This window comes from Leucoraja erinacea, chromosome 22, assembly GCF_028641065.1.
Source record: "Leucoraja erinacea ecotype New England chromosome 22, Leri_hhj_1, whole genome shotgun sequence".
NCBI lineage: Eukaryota > Metazoa > Chordata > Chondrichthyes > Rajiformes > Rajidae > Leucoraja > Leucoraja erinaceus.
Genome location: NC_073398.1, coordinates 5,264,664 through 5,282,677, shown reverse-complemented (window position 1 = coordinate 5,282,677; position 18,014 = coordinate 5,264,664). Strand labels below are relative to the sequence as shown.

Here is an 18,014-nt window from a genome sequence, read left to right as displayed (position 1 = left end):
TGAGTTTCTCCAGCACTTTGTGCATTTGCAAGGATGCACAAGGTCTTTTAATATGCACAGCGCTCGATAAAATCCAAAAGTACCAACGCACTTTTCATGAACAACAATGAAGCCAAATAACTCATTGCATTGTACTGTACAACAGTCATTGTATTATACTGTATAGAACCCACATCACCCTTGGCTCACGAGTATAACTCAGCTGCTGGAAGCATGGAATTCAAGTAACACGCCAGAGATTTAAGCAGATAATCCGGAGATAGCATCTTGCAGATGGAAAATTACAAGAACCAATCTGTTCGGATGGAAAAACAAATCAAGATGCAATCTGTTCACCTCTGTAAAACGTTCCACACTTCCAAGCGCAAGGGTGCCCAGACCAACGTAGAAATTGAAAATGGTTACGTTTGATTAAACTATCCCCATAAGGATGGCCATGAAGCACTGTTGGATTTTGAAGAAGTGAAAGTCTTTCATTAAATTAAAGCGGTAGACTTGCTGCCTTACAGTGCCTGGGACCCGGGTTCGATCCAGAATATGGCTGGTGCCTATGTGGAGTTGGCATGTTCTCCTTGTGACCACATGGGTTTTCTCTGGGTGCTCCGATTTCCTCCCAAACTCCAAAGGTGTACGGGTTTGCAGGTTAATTGGCTTCGGTACAAATTGTAAATTGTCCCTAGTGTGGAGTATGGCATTAGGGTACGGGATCGCTGATCAGGCCATCTCAGTGGGCCGAAGGGCCTGTTTCCACTCTGCATCTATTGAGCAGAAACCTCAAACTCAATGCCTTTCCATTGAGTGAGTGAGTGAGTTAGTTTTAGCGTGCGGGGATCGCTGGTCGGCATGGACTTGATGGGCCAAAGGGTCGGTTTCCGCGCTGTATCTCTAAACTAAACTTTTGATGTTCACAGTGGGAAAGGAAGAGGAACAGAGGAGGTTGGATGAAAGCAGTGATTTATCCAAAGTAGTTTGGGGTTAATTTGAGGCCCAGGTTGTACAATTTTATGGTGTACAATGTTGGTCGCCTAATTATAGGAAGGATGTCAACAAAATAGAGAGAGTACAGAGGAGATTTACTAGAATGTTGCCTGGGTTTCAGCAACTAAGTTACAGAGAAAGGTTGAACAAGTTAGGGCTTTATTCTTTGGAGCGCAGAAGGTTAAGGGGGGGACTTGATGGAGGTTTTTAAAATGATGAGAGGGATAGACAGAGTTGACGTGGAAAAGCTTTTCCCACTGAGAGTAGGGAAGATTCAAACAAGGGGACATGACTTGAGAATTAAGGGACTGAAGTTTGGGGGTAACATGAGGGGGAACTTCTTTACTCAGAGAGTGGTAGCTGTGTGGAATGAGCTTCCAGTGAAGGTGGTGGAGGCAGGTTCGTTTTTATCATTTAAAAATAAATTGGATAGTTATATGGATGGGAAGGGTATGGAGAGTTATGGTCTGAGCGCAGGTATATGGGACTAGGGGAGATTACGTGTTCGGCACGGACTAGAAGGGTCGAGATGGCCTGTTTCCGTGCTGTAATTGTTATATGGTTATATGGTTATATAGGTTCTTGCTGGCTGTGGTCAACTAGACAGGGTTTGTGCAAGGTTGGTGAATGTTGGTGGCTTTGTTGTTGGGAACACATTGAAATGTAATCGTGTCCTTACCCCAGGCTTGTACATGTTCCATCGTCAGCATTTATTACTGTTGCAGTGCACTGGGCTATATTATCAGGCTGAACTTGTGACTGAGCAGAGGGAAAGACTTGGAGAAGTGAAGAGGTTTGAGATTTTTCTGGGGGAGGGGAGGTTGTTTAATTTCCGAAGATTGAAAATACACAGCTCCAGATTCAGGGGCAGTTTCATCCCAGTTATTATCAGGCAAGTGCACCATCCTACCACAACTAGAGAGCGGTCCTGAGCTACCATCTACCTCGTTGGAGAACCTCAGACTATCTGTAATTAAATGTTATAATACTTTATCTTGCACTAAACACTATTCCCTTCATCCTATATCTGTACATTGAACAGTTGCCTCCCACACTCCAAAGACTACAGACAAGGGGTAGGTCATTTAGGGCTGAGACGAGGAAAAACTTTTTCATCCAGAGAGTTGTGAATCTATGGAATTCTCTGCCACAGAAGGCAGTGGAGGCCAATTCGTTGGATATTTTCAAGAGAGATTTAGCTCGAGGTTAAAGGAATCCAAGGATATGGGGAAAAAAACAAGAATGGGGTACTTATTTTAGATGATCAGCCATGATCGTATTAAATGGTGGTGCTGCCTCAAAGGGCCAAACGGCCTACTCCTGCACCTACTTGTCTATGTTTCTATGTTCCCTGTTCCCAAGACGCACAGGTTTGCAGGTTAATTGGCTTTGGTAAACATTATAAATTGTCCCGAGTGTGTAGGATGGTGCAGAGATACAGAACAGAAACTTAGTGGGCCGAACAGCCTGTTTCCACATTGTGTCTCTAAACTAAATTAAAAATTGCCTGGGTGAATCTGTTTCACCAACAGCAAGAGTTCATTTGGGCTAATTACCCCTTATTCTATCACTAGACTGATGACCAAATCTTGAACAGTACCATTTGTTCATCGATAAGGTGCTCAGTGCCCAGTTAGAGTTCTTCTGGGATTACTCTGCTTCAGACTGTGTCATAGCCTTGGTCCAAAGATGGATTAAAGAGTTGAACTCCAGTTGCATGGCGAGTGACTGCCCTTGATACCAGATTACCATTGACCAAGTGTGGCATCAGGTCAAACGGAAGTCAATGGGCATCAAGGGCCACACAGCCCAAAGGTCAGGGCCCCACCTCACACAAATAATGGGCCAAACACAGCCAGGTGGGACAGTGTAGAGGGGGAATCTTGGTTGGCAAGGCCAACTTGGCCATACCACACAAGATGCCCCATCTACACAACGTCTGTTTGCTCTTTGACTTCTATGCTCAATGACTCTAAAGGAAGATAATTGCCAATTACCACCCCAGGACTTGCTCAGGGCAGAATCCTAGGCCCAACCTCCTTCAGTTCCTCCCCCACCATCTGCGCTTCCTTGTAACATACAATGCCACCATTCAATCCGTCAGGTCCATTCCAGCATTTAACGCAATCCCCTCTGGCAACGTATTTCACTGCAAACTAATTTTGGTTTACTGATACAGCGTGGAATAAGGCCCTTCGGCCCACCAGCGATCCCCGCACACTAACACTATCCTACACACACACACACACACACTAGGAACAATTTGCAATTTTACCAAGCCAATTAAACTACAAACCCGCACGTCTTTGGAATGTGGGAGGAAACCAGAGCACCTGGAGAAAACCAACACGGTCACGGGGAGAACATGCAAGCTCCGTACAGACAGCACCCATGGTCAGGATTGAACCGGGTTCTCTTGAACTGTAAGGCAGTGACTCTACCGTTGCTCCACCATGCCACCCAAGGTTTTGGAGTACGAAAGAAAGCCAGGGGCCCCAGAAGAAAACCCCCACAGGAACAGAGAACGTGCAAGCTCCACACAGGCAGCACCAAATGACGGACCAAACCCAGGCTGCTGGAGCTGCAGGAGAGGTTACCGGGTGGAACATATGTTGATGTTTGCACAATATTCAGTTGTATAGAACAGTAGATCAGAGGAACAGCCCTTACAGCGCACAATGTCCAGGTTAAATTAATCTCCTCTGCCCTGCACGTGATCCATATATGTAGACCAGTGTCACTCTTATTATGAGCCTTGCTTATGTAGTTACGCCCACTAGCGTTGCAGTAACCGCCCCTTGCCTGGTTCCCTTAGAACTAGAGAGACGTGCAAATGTGAAGCCGTTCTTGCTGTGTAGTTAATAAAGTCTTTGGATCTTTATCATGGTGCAAGGCTCCAGTTATTATACGGCCGAGTCACAATAATACCCCTCCATCCCCTGCATATTCTAAAACCCCTCCTTGATGCCACCATCAAATCTGCCTCCAACACCACGCCAGTCAGCATGTCACAGGCACCCATTAATATCACTATATTTTTTTTAATTTGCCCTGCAAATCTTGGACGCCACACCTTAAGGCTAAGCCCTCGTGACATTTCCACCCTGGGGAGAAATGTTCTGACCATCTAGTGTATTTGTGCCTCTTGAATTTTATACACTTCTATCAGATCAGCCCCTCAACCTCTGGTGCTCTGAAGACAAGGTCAAGGTCTGAAGAAGGGTTTCGGGTCAAAACGTTGCCCATGTACAGGGTCTTGGCGAGACCACACCTGGAGTATGGTCTCCTAATCTGAGGAAAGACATTCTTGCCATAGAGGGAGTACAGAGAAGGTTCACCAGACTGATTCCTGGGGTGTCAGGACATTCATATGAAGAAAGACTGGATAGACTCGGCTTGTACTCGCTAGAATTTAGATAGAGAAGTTTATAGAAAATTACAAAATTCTTAAGGGGTTGGACAGGCTAGATGCAGGAAGATTGTTCCCGATGTTGGGGAAGTCCAGAACAAGGGGTCACAATTTAAGAATAAGGGGGAAATCTTTTAGGACCGAGATGAGAAAAACATTTTTCACACAGAGAGTGGTGAATCTGTGGAATTCACTGCCACAGAAGGTAGTTGAAGCCAGTTGATTGGCTATATTTAAGAGGGAGTTAGATGTGGCCCTTGTGGCTAAAGGGATCAGGGGGTATGGAGAGAAGGCAGGTACAGTACAGGATACCGAGTTGGATGATCAGCCATGATCATATTGAATGGCAGTGCAGGCTCCAAGGGCCGAATGGCCTACTCCTGCATCTATTTTCTATGTTTCTATGTTTCCTTCGCTCCGTAGATGCTGCTGCACCCGCTGACTTTCTCCAGCACTTTTGTCTACCTTCGATTTTCCAGCATCTGCAGTTCCTTCTCCAACCCAACTAATGGTCGGGATATGGAGAGAAAGCAGGAATGGGGTACTGAGTTTGGATGATCAGCCGTGATCATCTTGAATGGCGGGGCTGGCTCGAAGGGCTGAATGGTCTACACCTGCACCTATTTTCTATGTTTCTAACCCAACCCCCTCCCCCCATTCAAACAGGAAATGCACCCTCAATGTCTCCACATCCTTCCTGTAATGAGGCAACACTCTAAATGCGGCCCGATCAAAGTCTCATAAAGCTGCAACATGTTTAATCTAGTTTAGAGATACAGCTTTGAAACACACCCTTCGACCCACCAAGTCCAGCCGACTAACAATCATCCTTACACTAGTTCTGTCCTACACACTGGGGACAATTTATAGAGGCCAATTAACCTACAAACACACATTCTTTGGAACGTGGAAGGAAACCGGAGCACCTGCAGAAAACCCACGTGGACACAGTGAGAACATGCAAACCCGGGTCTCTGGTGCTGCAAGGAGCAACTCTACCGCTGCGCCACCATGCAACCCTGGCTGTGTGGACTTTCTGACTCGGACTCACTGCCCCAACTACTGATAGCAAGCATAGCATATGCCATCTGTACCACTGTGGTGTGACTTTCAGGGGGCTAGGAAATTGGACCCCAAGATCCCTCTGTTCTATTTATTTGTAACTCCTCAGAAGATTCAAAAGTCCACGTATATGAGTGTAACCCACACAAGTATAATCATTTCCCCACCATTATCATCCCAAGTAAACTGGGTAGAATTACCAAAGGACAATTAATTGGACTATTCCCTCTTCCAAAAGATAGCCAAGGCAACAACTATCATGGGCAGCATGGTGGTGCAGCGGTAGAGTTGATGCTTCTCAGCGCCAGAGACCCGGGTTCAATCCTGGGTGCTTTTCAGTACGGAGTTTGTTCGTTCATCCCATGACCCGAGTAAGTTTTCTCCGGGATCTCCAGTTTCTTCCCACCTTCAAAAGAGGTACAGTTTTGTAGGCTAAATGGCTTGGGTAAAATTGTAAATTGTCCCTACTGTGCGTTAGGATAGTATTAGTGTGTGGGGATCGCTGGTCACCACAGACTCGGCGGGCCGAAGGGCCTGTTTTCACACTGTATTTCTAAACTAAACTGCAGTTTGGAGGTGATACTTAGGTCACAAGCCTCATCACCATTCACAGGGCAGATGGGAGTACTGGCTACTTGCCCAGATGCGTTGAGCAGCTGCCAACAGCATCAAAGAGCCCAAGCGAGCATCACCAGCTTCTACCTCGTGGATACACAACGGGACTTCATCAACACAATAGACAATAGACAATAGGTGCAGGAGGAGGCCATTCGAACCAGCACCGCCATTTACTCTGATCATGGTTGATCATCCACAATCCAGCCTTCTCCCCATATCCCATGACTCCACTATCTTTAAGAGCTCTCTCTAACTCTTGAAAACATCCAGAGAATCAGCCTTCATTGCCTTCTGAGGCAGAGAATTCCACTGATTCACAACTCTGGGTAAAAAAGTTTTTCCTCATCTCAGTTCTAAATGGCATACCCCTTATTCTTAAACTGTGACCCCAGGTTCTGGACTCCCCCAACATCAGGAACATGTTTCTTGCATCTAGCATTTGCAATCTCTTAATAATCTTATATGTTCCAATACGATACCCTCTCATCCTTCTAAAATTCCAGTGTATACAAGCCCAGTCACTCCATTCTTTCAACATACGACAGCCCTGCCATCCCGGGAATTAACCCCGTGAACCTACGCTGCACTCCCTCAACAGCCCAAATCTCCAAGCAGCCTTTTCCCATCTCGACGTGGAAGTATAGCATGTACCCTTTGTTACTGGACTACAACCCTCGTTTCAGTGCCGCTGTTATAGCAATCCACAGACCCCGGTACGTTACAACACAGTGCTACCTTCCTTCCTTGCAACGCACACATCCCGACACACACATCCCAACGCACACACACACACAAAATAAAACAGCTCGTCGATCAGTGACGAGTCTCTCAAACAAGTCGCATTATTAAAGGCTTGAACAGTGGGCACCGGAAAACACTCAGAGAGAACCCAAAGTGGCTCAACATTTCACAGTAACTACAGCATTTTATAACATTCAGTGACAAAGAGCAGCGGTGATCTCAAGGTTGCAACGGATGACGGATGAGAACCTAGACAGGACTAGAAGCATCTATACCCCCTCAACAGATAAGGAAAGCCCGATTTTCATCAGAGTGTATTCGTTTTAGCTATTTACAACCTCCAATGCCTATTTTAACAACGTTTGCTGTGCTGCGAAAGCTAAATACATTGACACCTCCATTTCCCCCCCATCCTAACATTCTATGTTGGCCATTTCCCCCCCCCCCCCCCCCCATCATGCTTCCCCATTATGTGAGCTCTAGGGTTCAACAGATTATAAACCACTCAACTTCCTTATAATTTTTTTAATTTCTGACAACAGAAACGGGACAGCACAGTGGTAGAGCTGCTGTCTTGCAGCGCTGGAGACCCGGGTTCGATCCCGACTACGGGTGCTGTCTGTACGGAGTTTGTACGTTCTCCCCGTGACCACGTGGGTTTTCTCCGAGATCTTTGGTTTCCTCCCACACTACAAAGACGTACAGGTTTGTAGGTTAATTGGCTTGGTATAAATGTGTAAATGGTCCCAAGTGTCTAGGATAGTGTTAAGGGGCTGTCCCACTGTACAAGGTAATTCAAGATCTCGACCGAGTTTAAAAAAAAAAAATCAAACTCATGGTAAGCACGTAGAATGTACGTAGCGGGTACGTTGGAGCTCGGGGACGTCTCTTAGCGGCTCGTAACGCTAACGGCAGGTACTCGGGAAACGCGGTAAGCTCGTGAAGATTTCTCAACATGTTGAAAAATGTCCACGAGAGCCCCGAGTACCTGCGAGCGGCTATTACTGTAATTCTCCAAGTTCAAATCAGGGGGAACTCTTGAATTACCACGTACAGTGGGACAGGCCCTTTAGTGTGCGGTGATCGCTGGTCGGCGCGGACCCGGTGGGCCGAAGGGCCTGTTTCCACGCCGTATCTCTATACTAAACAGGTAAGGTTACCCAAAACAACAGACACACCCCAGCAAGTTCCTCCACAGCATGCATATTTTAAGCTCTATGATTTACGATGTTTAATTACCGTTGTGGGCAGACAAGTTTGATTCATGGTTTAAGAAAAAACAAGTTTTATTTATGACTCAAGACAAGTACTGGAGTAACTCAAAGGGTCAGGCAGCATTTGTGGAGGACATGGATGACGTTTCAGGTCAGGACCCTTCTTCAGACTGATAGTTGAAGAGGGGAAATGGCTAGAAGTGGGGAGGGGGGGGGGGGGAAAGAGACAATCTGGCAAGTGATATGTGGGTACAGGAAGGCTTGGAACTGTCTTCCAGCTCTCTCCCCCCCACCTCCATCAGTCTGAAGGATCCCAACACAAAACATCACCTATCCACGTTCCCCAGAGATGTTGCTTGACCTGCTGAGTTATTCCAGCACTGTGTGTCTTTTGTAAAGCAGCATCTGCTGTTCCTTGTGTCTACAAGTTATTTATGGTACAGAGTGCAATTCTCAGAAACTAGTTAAACATTTGTGTCGTCTAAATTTTTTATTTTGAGATACAGCACGGAAACAGGCCCTTTGGCCCACTGAGTCTGCGACGACCAGCTGAGTTACCATGTCTCCACACACTAACACTATCCCACACACACTACAGATACTTTTACAGTTACAACAAGCCAATTAGACTACAAACCTGTACGTCTTTCGAGTGAGGGAGGAAACTGAAAACACCTGGAGAAAACTCACGCAGGTGACGGGGAGAACGTGCAAACTCTGTACAGAGAGCACCCGTTGTCAGGATCGAACATGGGTCTTTGATGCTGTAAGGTGGTAACTCTACCACTGCGCCACCGTGACACCCTGTTATGCTTAGCCAAAGTAATAATAACAACATCCAACAGACACTTTGATGGGATATTACGTATGGTTTGTGATCAAACAACAATATCATGGACTGCCCTCGCCCCAAAATGTAACTGAAACCAAACTCAGTTGGGTGAAAAAAAAATTAAAAAAAAATTAGAAAAATCGCAGCTACTACTGGGGTGGCACAGCTGGTGGAGCGGCTGCCTCACAGCACCAGAGACCCAGGTTCGATCCTGACCTCGGGTGCTCCAGTTTCCTCCCACATCCCAAAGACGGGCGGGTTTGTACGTTAAATGGCCTCTAAATTTCCCCTAGTGTGCAGGGAGTGGATGAGAAAGTGAATAACAGAACTGGGTGATCGATGGTCAGTGCAGACTCGGTGGGCAGAAGGGCCTGTTTCTGTGCTGTATTTCTCAATCAATCAAGTGGGAACAGGGCCCTTCAACCCAATAAGCCACTGTGCAACAAGACCAAGGCTGATCCAAAATAGTGTAAAACCCACATTCCTGCCATTCCCTCACGATCCCCAATTCCCCCATCGACTAAAATCTCAGCCTTTAATATACAAAGCCCTCGGTCCCCACTATACAACTCCCTTTCCAGAGAAGGAATCCACTTGGTTAATAGCAATCACACACAGTGAACAAGAGCTTATTTTTCAGGTCGAGCTGTTAACCAGTTGACAGGAGTTAAGCACCATCAACCCAAGATGGTGTTCACATAAATATTGACACCAGTTTTGAAGCACTCTAAACATCCTTTACACATGTCAATATGTTCAGCTCAATACACGAGCTGTCAAGGAGGGGGGCCGTAAATATTGTTTCTAAACTGTTGACGAATATTGACTCAAGGCTGCATTAAAACATCAAGCACTCGGTTTCTTTAGGACATGGGGCAGGGAAAGATACAGCACAGGAACAGGCCATTCGGCCCACAATGTCTATGCTAGAGATAAAGTCATCTTCTCTGCCTCCACATGGCCCACATCCTCCATTCCCTGCATATCCATGTGCCGATCTGACTATCATATGGTATACGCCTCCACTACCACTCCTGGCAGTGCATTCTAGGCATCCACCACCCTACTTAAAAAAAATAACATTCCCCACATAGCACCTTTCAACTTTGCCTCCCACAGCTGTGCACCTCTATGGTGGCACAGCAGTATAGTTACAGAGGCAGGGACCTGGGTTCGATCCTGACCATAGACACCATTTTTGTATGGAGTTTGCACCAACCAGCCATCACTCCGTACACCTGCACTATCCTACACACTAGGGGCAATTTAACCAAAGCCAATTAACCTACAAACCTGCACGTCCCTCATTGTGGGAGGAAACCGGAGCACCCGGAGAAAACCCACGCAGTCACAGGGGGAACGTTCAAACTCCACACAGACAGCGCACGGGTCTCTGGCGCTGTAAGGCAACAACGCTACAGCTGCGCCATTGTGCCACTGTAATAATCACACAAATCGGATCACTATATTGAAAAGTATCAAAAACAACAAAACTTGTATCTATACAACAGATCGCGTGGTTTAGGGAAGCTGGTGTGTAATAAATGCATGGATAAACCTTCAAACAGAAGCGCACACACTAATGACGTTACTGGTTACATTGGGATGGGAATGCATATTGTGTAGAAAGGAACTGCAGATGCCGATTTAAACCAAAGATAGACACTAAAAGCTGGAGTAACTCAGCAGGTGACAGCGTCCCTGGATAAAACGAATGGGTGACCCTCTGAAGACGGGTCTCGACCCAAAACGTCACCCATTCCTTTTCTCCAAGGATGCTGTCTGACCCGCTGAGTTCCTCCAGCATTTTGTGTCTAAGAGGGATAATATTCTTGCTTCTCAAAAAGACAGTGCTGGCGTAACTCAGTGGGTCAGGCGAGATCTCTGGAGAGCATGGATAGGCGACGTTTCAGGTCGGGATCCTTCTTCAGACCAGAATCGTCACCTATCCATGTTCTCCAGAGATGTTGCCTGACTCGCTGAGTTACTCCAGCAGCACTTTGTGTCTTTTTGTTGGCAAGCCGGGAACTGCAGTTCCTCATCTCTACATTTTTGCTTCTGTTTGAATACTAGGACTTTAAACTCTCCCCCGAAAGTCACGATCTGTGGAGAGTGCTTCAGTTTCACACTATGACTCCGATCTAGATCTTGTGCAGGTTTCTAGTGTGCAACCTCAGCAAGAACAAATGTACATGTTGCAGCAGGCTTCAAGGTATGGATCGACACAAAATGCTGGAGTAACTCAGTGGGACCGGCAGCATCTCTGGAGTGAAGGAATGGGTGACGTTTTGGGGCGAGACCCATATTGATAGCAGGACAGCCGTACAAAGCCAGCGTGTGAAATAATCAGTACAGAAGTCGGGGAGGTATGCTTGGTCAGAAATATATTCTGAAGAAGAGTCTGGACCCGAAGCATCATCCATTCCTTCTCTCCAGAGATGCTGCCTGTCCCGCTGAGTTACTCCAGCTTTTTGTGTCTACCTTCAGTTTAAACCAACATCTGCAGTTCCTTCCCACACAATACATTATAGACGCTCCGAGCTAGCCGTGCAAGGCCAGTGAGCCGCGGGCTCACCGCAACAGCAGGCCTGGCTCACCCGCCACAGAACCAGGAACCCATCTAGAGTCGTCTAAGCCTCGTCTCCTGCTCCACCCCAAAGACCACAAACAGGGGAGCAGTGGGGAAGGGAATCGGTGATGGACACTGAACACAGGGCTGTTTTGAAGATGGCGGCCTAGATAGAGTGGACGTGGAGATGATGTTTCCACTAGTGGGAGAGTCTAGGACCAGAGGCCACAGCCATAGAATTAAAGGACAAACCTTTAGAATGGAGATGAGGAGGAATTTCTTTGATCAGAGGGTGGTGATTCTGTGGAATTCATTGCCACAGATGGAGATGGAGATGGAGGCCAAGTCATTTGGGTATTTTTAAAATGGAAATTGACAGGTTCTTGATTAGCACGGGTGTTAAAGGTTACGGGGAGAAGGCAGGAGAACGGGGTTAGGAGGGAGAGATAGATCAGCCACGATTGAATGGCGGAGCAGACTCAATGGGCCGAACGGCCTAATTCTGCTCCTATGTCTAATGAAGAAATATTAAATAGAAATAGAAAATATTAAAAGTGTGGGCCAGAACGTGAGCGCCAGTGTGTGCTGAATTCTCAATGTGAATCGAGACCAGCCTTTACCACACCGATACGCCAGAGATGATGTGGGGGGGGGGGGGGAAAGGAGGGAGTAACAAGGTCACTTGTGGGCTGCACATAAAATTACAGGATGACATTAGAAGTGTTGAACTTGTCAGAGGCAGACACAAAGCCAGACAAGTGACTGGTGTTTACATTGCATTAGTTACTCTAGTGCCATCTAACACCAATGCCATGTTTTACAGACGTGACACATCGTCTCAAATTGCACATTCCGTTACCAAGGTGCATCATACAAACAACACCACTGATATCTCCATCTTGCTAAACACTTGCATTCCCCCTCCCATTCCCACACCCACCGCCCATCTCCTGGTTTCTAAACACTTTAACACCCCCTGCCATTCCCACACATTCCATCAGTCTGAAGAATGGTCTCGACCCGAAACGTCACCCACTCCTCTCCAGAGATACTGCCTGTCCCGCTGAGTTACTCCAGCATTTTGTGTCTGTCTTCACTAATATACAAACCAAAGATCCTATAGCGGAGCAAGATAGACCACTCCTGCTAAATGCAATGGGCTGACGTGTAGTACGCAATGGAGCGGAACGTGGGCCTTTTTTTCATCCATTTCAGTAACCCGACCCGACCGACCCGCAGTGTAATCAACGTTGCGGGGGAACAGTTTGTGTTAATAAATTATAATTCTGAAAATGAGAAGATTTTTACCAAAGAACTTTGATTTTTACGAGGATGTTTCCGTAACCGGTTTCCGTCTCCGCACTAGTATCTTTGCTCCGCTACGGGGTCTTTGGTGCAGAGACGGAAGCCGGTTACAGAAATGGGGCCGAAAATTACCCATGAATCTGCCCATGACCGCACTACGTATTTTACGTCGAGTGATCTATCTTGCTCGCTGTAGGACCTTTGATACAAACCAGCACTTGATCCCAGTGTTAACACAAACCTCTCCACAGAAGGGGGAAGCTCCCTCTAGCCCTACAGTTCACACCTCTTCTCCTTATCTGACACCATATTGTCTTTGTTGCATCTTTAGCCTTGCTCACTTACTCCACCCACCTGCTAATCAACCATCCCCCCTCACCTTTGTCCAGCCAGGAAGAATGGTCCCGACCCAAAACATCACCTATTCCATTTTCTCCAGAGATGCTGCCTGACCCGCTGAGTTACACACAAGGGCACAAAGTGCTGGAGTAAGTCAACAACTGTATTCCTCGTTTCTACCTCTCCAGTTATCATGCCCCGTTTTCCAGCTTTCTCCCCCCCCCCCCCCCCCCCCCCCCCAACACCCATCACAATCAGTCTGAAGAAGGGTCTCGACCCAAAACAGGGGTACTGATTGGGGATGATCAGCCATGAGCATATTGAATGGCGGTGCTGGCTCGAAGAGCCGAATGGCCTACTCCTGCACCTATTGTCTATTGAAACATCATCTGCCCATTCCCTCCACAGATGCTGCCTGACCTGCTGAGTTCCTCCAGCACTCTCCAGAAGGCTCAGGGCCAATAATAACTGGACATATTGTCATTTTACATTTGCCATTATTCAAATTCACACACCCATCTTAATCATATTGCTAACGATAAAATAGTCTAGGGCTCAAGAGTAGCTAATTGTCATTCGTATAGATAATGGAACAATAACATTCTTACTGCACGAATATTGACCATTAACTCCAGTGACATTTTGAAAACCTAATTAAAGGAACTTCTCCCCATTATCTTTTAAATTGTTTACTTGGCAGTGGAAATAATTTGAACTCAGTTTTATTGAAGGAATTTAGAGTTGCACAAAATCACGAGGGAGGATTTTGCAGAGATGTATAAAACCACGAGGGGAAAAGAGGGTGAACAGACACGTTCCATTTCCCACCAGGGTCAGAGAATCAAAAGCACGAGGGCAACAGGTTTATGAGAAGCAAAAGATTTTATAGGAAGATGAGGAGCACCCCTTTTCACAATGAGGGGGGTGGGTGGGTGTATGGAACGAGCTGCCAGAGGTAGTGCTCGAGGCAAGTACTATCCCCAACATTAAAAAAAAACACATTTTGACCGATGCAAGTAAGAGTTTCATTGTTCAGTCTGGGACATATGACAATAAAACACTCTGGACTCTTGGATAGTAAAGGTTTAGAGGGATATGAGGCGAATGGTATGTTAGCTTTCATTGCAAAAGGATTTGAGTATAGGAGCAGGGAGGTTCTACTGCAGTTGTACAGGGTCTTGGTGAGACCACACCTGGAGAATTGCATACAGTTTTGGTCTCCAAATCTGAGGAAGGACATTATTGCCATAGAGGGAGTGCAGAGACGGTTCACCAGACTGATTCCTGGGATGTCAGGACTGTCTTATGAAGAAAGACTGGATAGACTTGGTTTATACTCTCTAGAATTTAGGAGATTGAGAGGGGATCTTATAGAAACTTACAAAATTCTTAAGGGGTTGGACAGGCTAGATGCAGGAAGATTGTTCCCGATGTTAGGGAAGTCCAGGACAAGGGGTCACAGCTTAAGGATAAGGGGGAAATCCTTTAAAACCGAGATGAGAAGAACTTTTTTCACACAGAGAGTGGTGAATTTCTGGAACTCTCTGCCACAGAGGGTAGTTGAGGCCAGTTCATTGGCTATATTTAAGAGGGAGTTAGATGGGGCCCTTGTGGCTAAGGGGATCAGGGGGTATGGAGAGAAGGCAGGTACGGGATACTGAGTTGGATGATCAGCCATGATCATATTGAATGGCGGTGCAGGCTCGAAGGGCCGAATGGCCTACTCCTGCACCTAATTTTTCTATACATAGAAAAATAGACAATAGGCGCAGGAGTAGGCCGTTCAGCTCTTCGAGCCAGCACCGCCATTCAATATGATCATGGCTAACCATCTAAAATCAGTGCCCCAATCCTGCTTTTCCCCCATATCCCTTGATTCCTTTAGCCCGAAGAGTTAAATCAAACTCAGGCCAAATGTCGGCAGGGATGAATTGGGCTGGAGGGCCTGATCCGTACTGTACTACCATGCAATCAAGATCCAAGTCAAGAGAGGTTATTGTCATGTGTCCCAGATAGCACAATGAAATTCTTGCTTGCTGCAGCACAACAGACTATTGTAAGCCAAAATACAGAACAGTTCAGTTCAATATACACATAAATAAGCAGATAAAGTGCAATAGGCTGTGATCCGATAAGCATCTCATTCTCCTAGACTACAAAAACTACTGACCCACTGAATGCTGTTTCAGAAGTGAATAAGGTAGACACAAAGTGCCGGAGTAACTCAGCGGGACAGGCAGCATCTCTGGAGAGAAGGAATAGGTGATGTTTCGGGTTGAGACCCTCCTTCAGACTGATGTCAGGGGGAAGGGCGGGACAGAGATGCAATGCAGTCAAAGACAGTAAGACTGGTGGGAGAACTGGGAAGGGATGGAGAGAGAGAGAAGGAAAGCTTGAGAAGTCAATGTTCATACCGCTGGGGTGTAAACTACCCAAGCGAAATATGAGGTGCAGTTCCTTCAATTTGCTCTGGGCCTCACTCTTGACAATGGAGGAGGCCCAGGACAGAATGGTCAGATTGGAACGGGAGGGGGAGTTAAAAGTGCTGAGTAACCGGGATATCAGGTAGGTTAAGGCGGACTGAGCGGAGGTGTTCAGCGAAACCATCGCTGAGCCTGTGCTTGGTCTCGCCGATGTACAGGAGTTTTAAAAGTTCACAAGTTCCTGGAGCTGAATTAGGCTTTTCGGTCCATCAAGGCTACTCAGCCATTCAATCTATATTTCGCTCTCAACCCCATTCTCCCCATAACCCCCAACACCTGTACTAATCAGGTATCTATCTATTTATCTCTGCCTTAAAAATATCCCTTGACTTGGCCTCCACTGCCTTCTGTGGCAATGAATTCCACCGATTCACCACACTCTGACTAAAGAAATTTCTCCTCATCTCCTTCCCAAAGGAACGTCCTTTTAATTCTGAGGTTATAACCTCTGATCCTAGACTCTCCCACTAGTGGAAACATCCTCTCCACACCCACTCTATCCAGGCCTTTCACTATTTGGTAAGTTTCTATGAGGTCTCCCTTCAACCTTCTAAATTATAGCCAGTACAAGCCCAGTGGCTTCAAACGCTCATCCTATGTTAGCCCACTGTTTATTGCTTAAGGGGGAGGGGGGGATTCTGAGCCACAGCCCAGCTTTAAGTCGCCAAGCCGGGTATACAGTGAATTAAGGCAACGCTGCCCAGAGCCGACCAACGCCTCATATGCGTGCCAAGAACACGCAAGTGGGACAGGCCCTTTAATACCGTCCCGCCGCGACCTATTCCCAACTCGCTGACCCACCAACATTACCGGGCACTCGGGAAGGGATTTATTCAGTGGCTGTAAAATCCCAAAATACCACCCACCCCCCATAAAACAAAAAGATACATTTATAATTGCCAAACACGTGCGCTCCAACCACCTGTAATTAAACTTGGTGTGGTTTCAAGGTTTAAAACCCGACTCAACTTCAAAGCCATCTCCCTATCTCTTGACTACACCATTACCAAGATGTAGTTCTTGTTTCCGCTTTGAGGAACTGTCTCCACGCAGAAGCAAAACAAAAGAAACTCTTTTCAAATATTTCACCTCGCCTGTGTTTCAAACTTGGGTGACAAAGGGCGGAGGCTCCAGATAGACTTTGGCTTGCACAGGAGGGAAGTCCCTCATCCACAACCCTATCCTACCACAGCCTGCTCTGGAGTGAACACTCCGTCCTCCCCAACAAAATCCTACCTCCCTTTCCCTCTACCCCAGAATAAAACTGCCCCACACCTTACCCTCCCCCCGCCTCTACCTCCACCTGAACCCTATCCTACTCCCCTCATTCTGCCCCAAAGGAAGCTCCCTCCTCCACTCCCCTACCTCCCCCTCGTTGCCCGACCCGGCATCTGCATTGCGGGGCCGGCCCGGGCACAGTGAGTGAATGAAGTGGTTCTCGTCCCCCACCGTCTGTGAGAGAGGGAGGCGAGACACACACACACACACACATAGAGACAGCCAGCTGCCTCGTCAACGGCCACACTCACAGTGGGGAAAGTAGCCCACTGGAGGACCGACCATACGGTGGGTGGGGTGGGGTCTCCAAACCCCCTCTACCCACCGTCCACGGACCCACCAGTGAGCAGGTCCACGCCCCTGACAGCGAAAGAGAAAACGAAAATATAGCACTCACCCTCCGACTCTCTCCCGTTTAAAAGGGCTTGGTCCGTCCCTCTCGGCTGTTCAAAAAGCATTGAGTAAATGGGAGAGAAATTGAAGGGAAGGGGTGGTGAGTGTGTGAGGCGTCTCACAGCAGTAGGGTGCGGTTAGTCAGAGAGCGCGGGGTCCCAGTGAAACTGGCCAGGAAACTAACATGAAACTGGCCCCTCTGTCTGTCTGCCTGTTGTCTGTCTGTCTCTCTCTCTCTCTCTCTCTCTGCCTCCCTCCCTCAGTCTCTGCCTCCCTCCCTCAGTCTCTGCCTCCCTCCCTCTCTCTCCCTCTCTCCAGTCCTGACACACTCGCTCTTCCCCCCCTCCCTACTCAACTGTGTCTTCCTTATTTTCAACCCTCCTTTTAATTTATTTTTTTTAAACCCGGCGATTTTCTCCAAAGATATCAGTTTAAAGGAAAACAAATTCACCCCCCCGTGACTGACTGACTCTCTCTCTCTCCCCCCCTCCCTTGACGTCAACTGCAAGGTCTGCCTTTCGCTGGGTCGCCTTTTTTAAAATAACATTACGTCGCCAGCTCTGTGCGATGTTACCAGGAAGAGGCGTTGCTTGTAAAACGCAGAGAATCTCCCGGTCAACGCCACTGCCTGCACCGCCCTTATTTAATCGCAGATTTGCTGCACAAATGTCAGGAGTGGCTCTGACCGCAGCCCAGACGCCTAGATGGGGTTTGTTGGTATAGAAAATACACTCTGGGGCGGGCCGGGCCAGGCCAGGGCAGGCCAGGCCAGGTGGTGTAGACACAACACAAC

At 47.3% G+C, this 18,014-nt stretch overlaps 1 protein-coding gene across 2 annotated transcripts in view; it reads right to left on the bottom strand.

The window, feature by feature from the left end:
• The window catches only part of LOC129707662 (GTPase KRas), a 44,268-nt gene extending 26,762 nt beyond the window's left edge, over nucleotides 1-17,506 (bottom strand). The window contains exon 1 of one of the 2 annotated variants that reach the window (XM_055652819.1): nucleotides 17,226-17,506. The gene's annotated coding sequence lies outside the window, so the exon portion shown is untranslated. The remainder of the gene's footprint in view (nucleotides 1-17,225) is intronic. The other variant, XM_055652818.1, reaches the window with a different exon arrangement.
• Nucleotides 17,507-18,014: the final 508 nt, after the last annotated feature.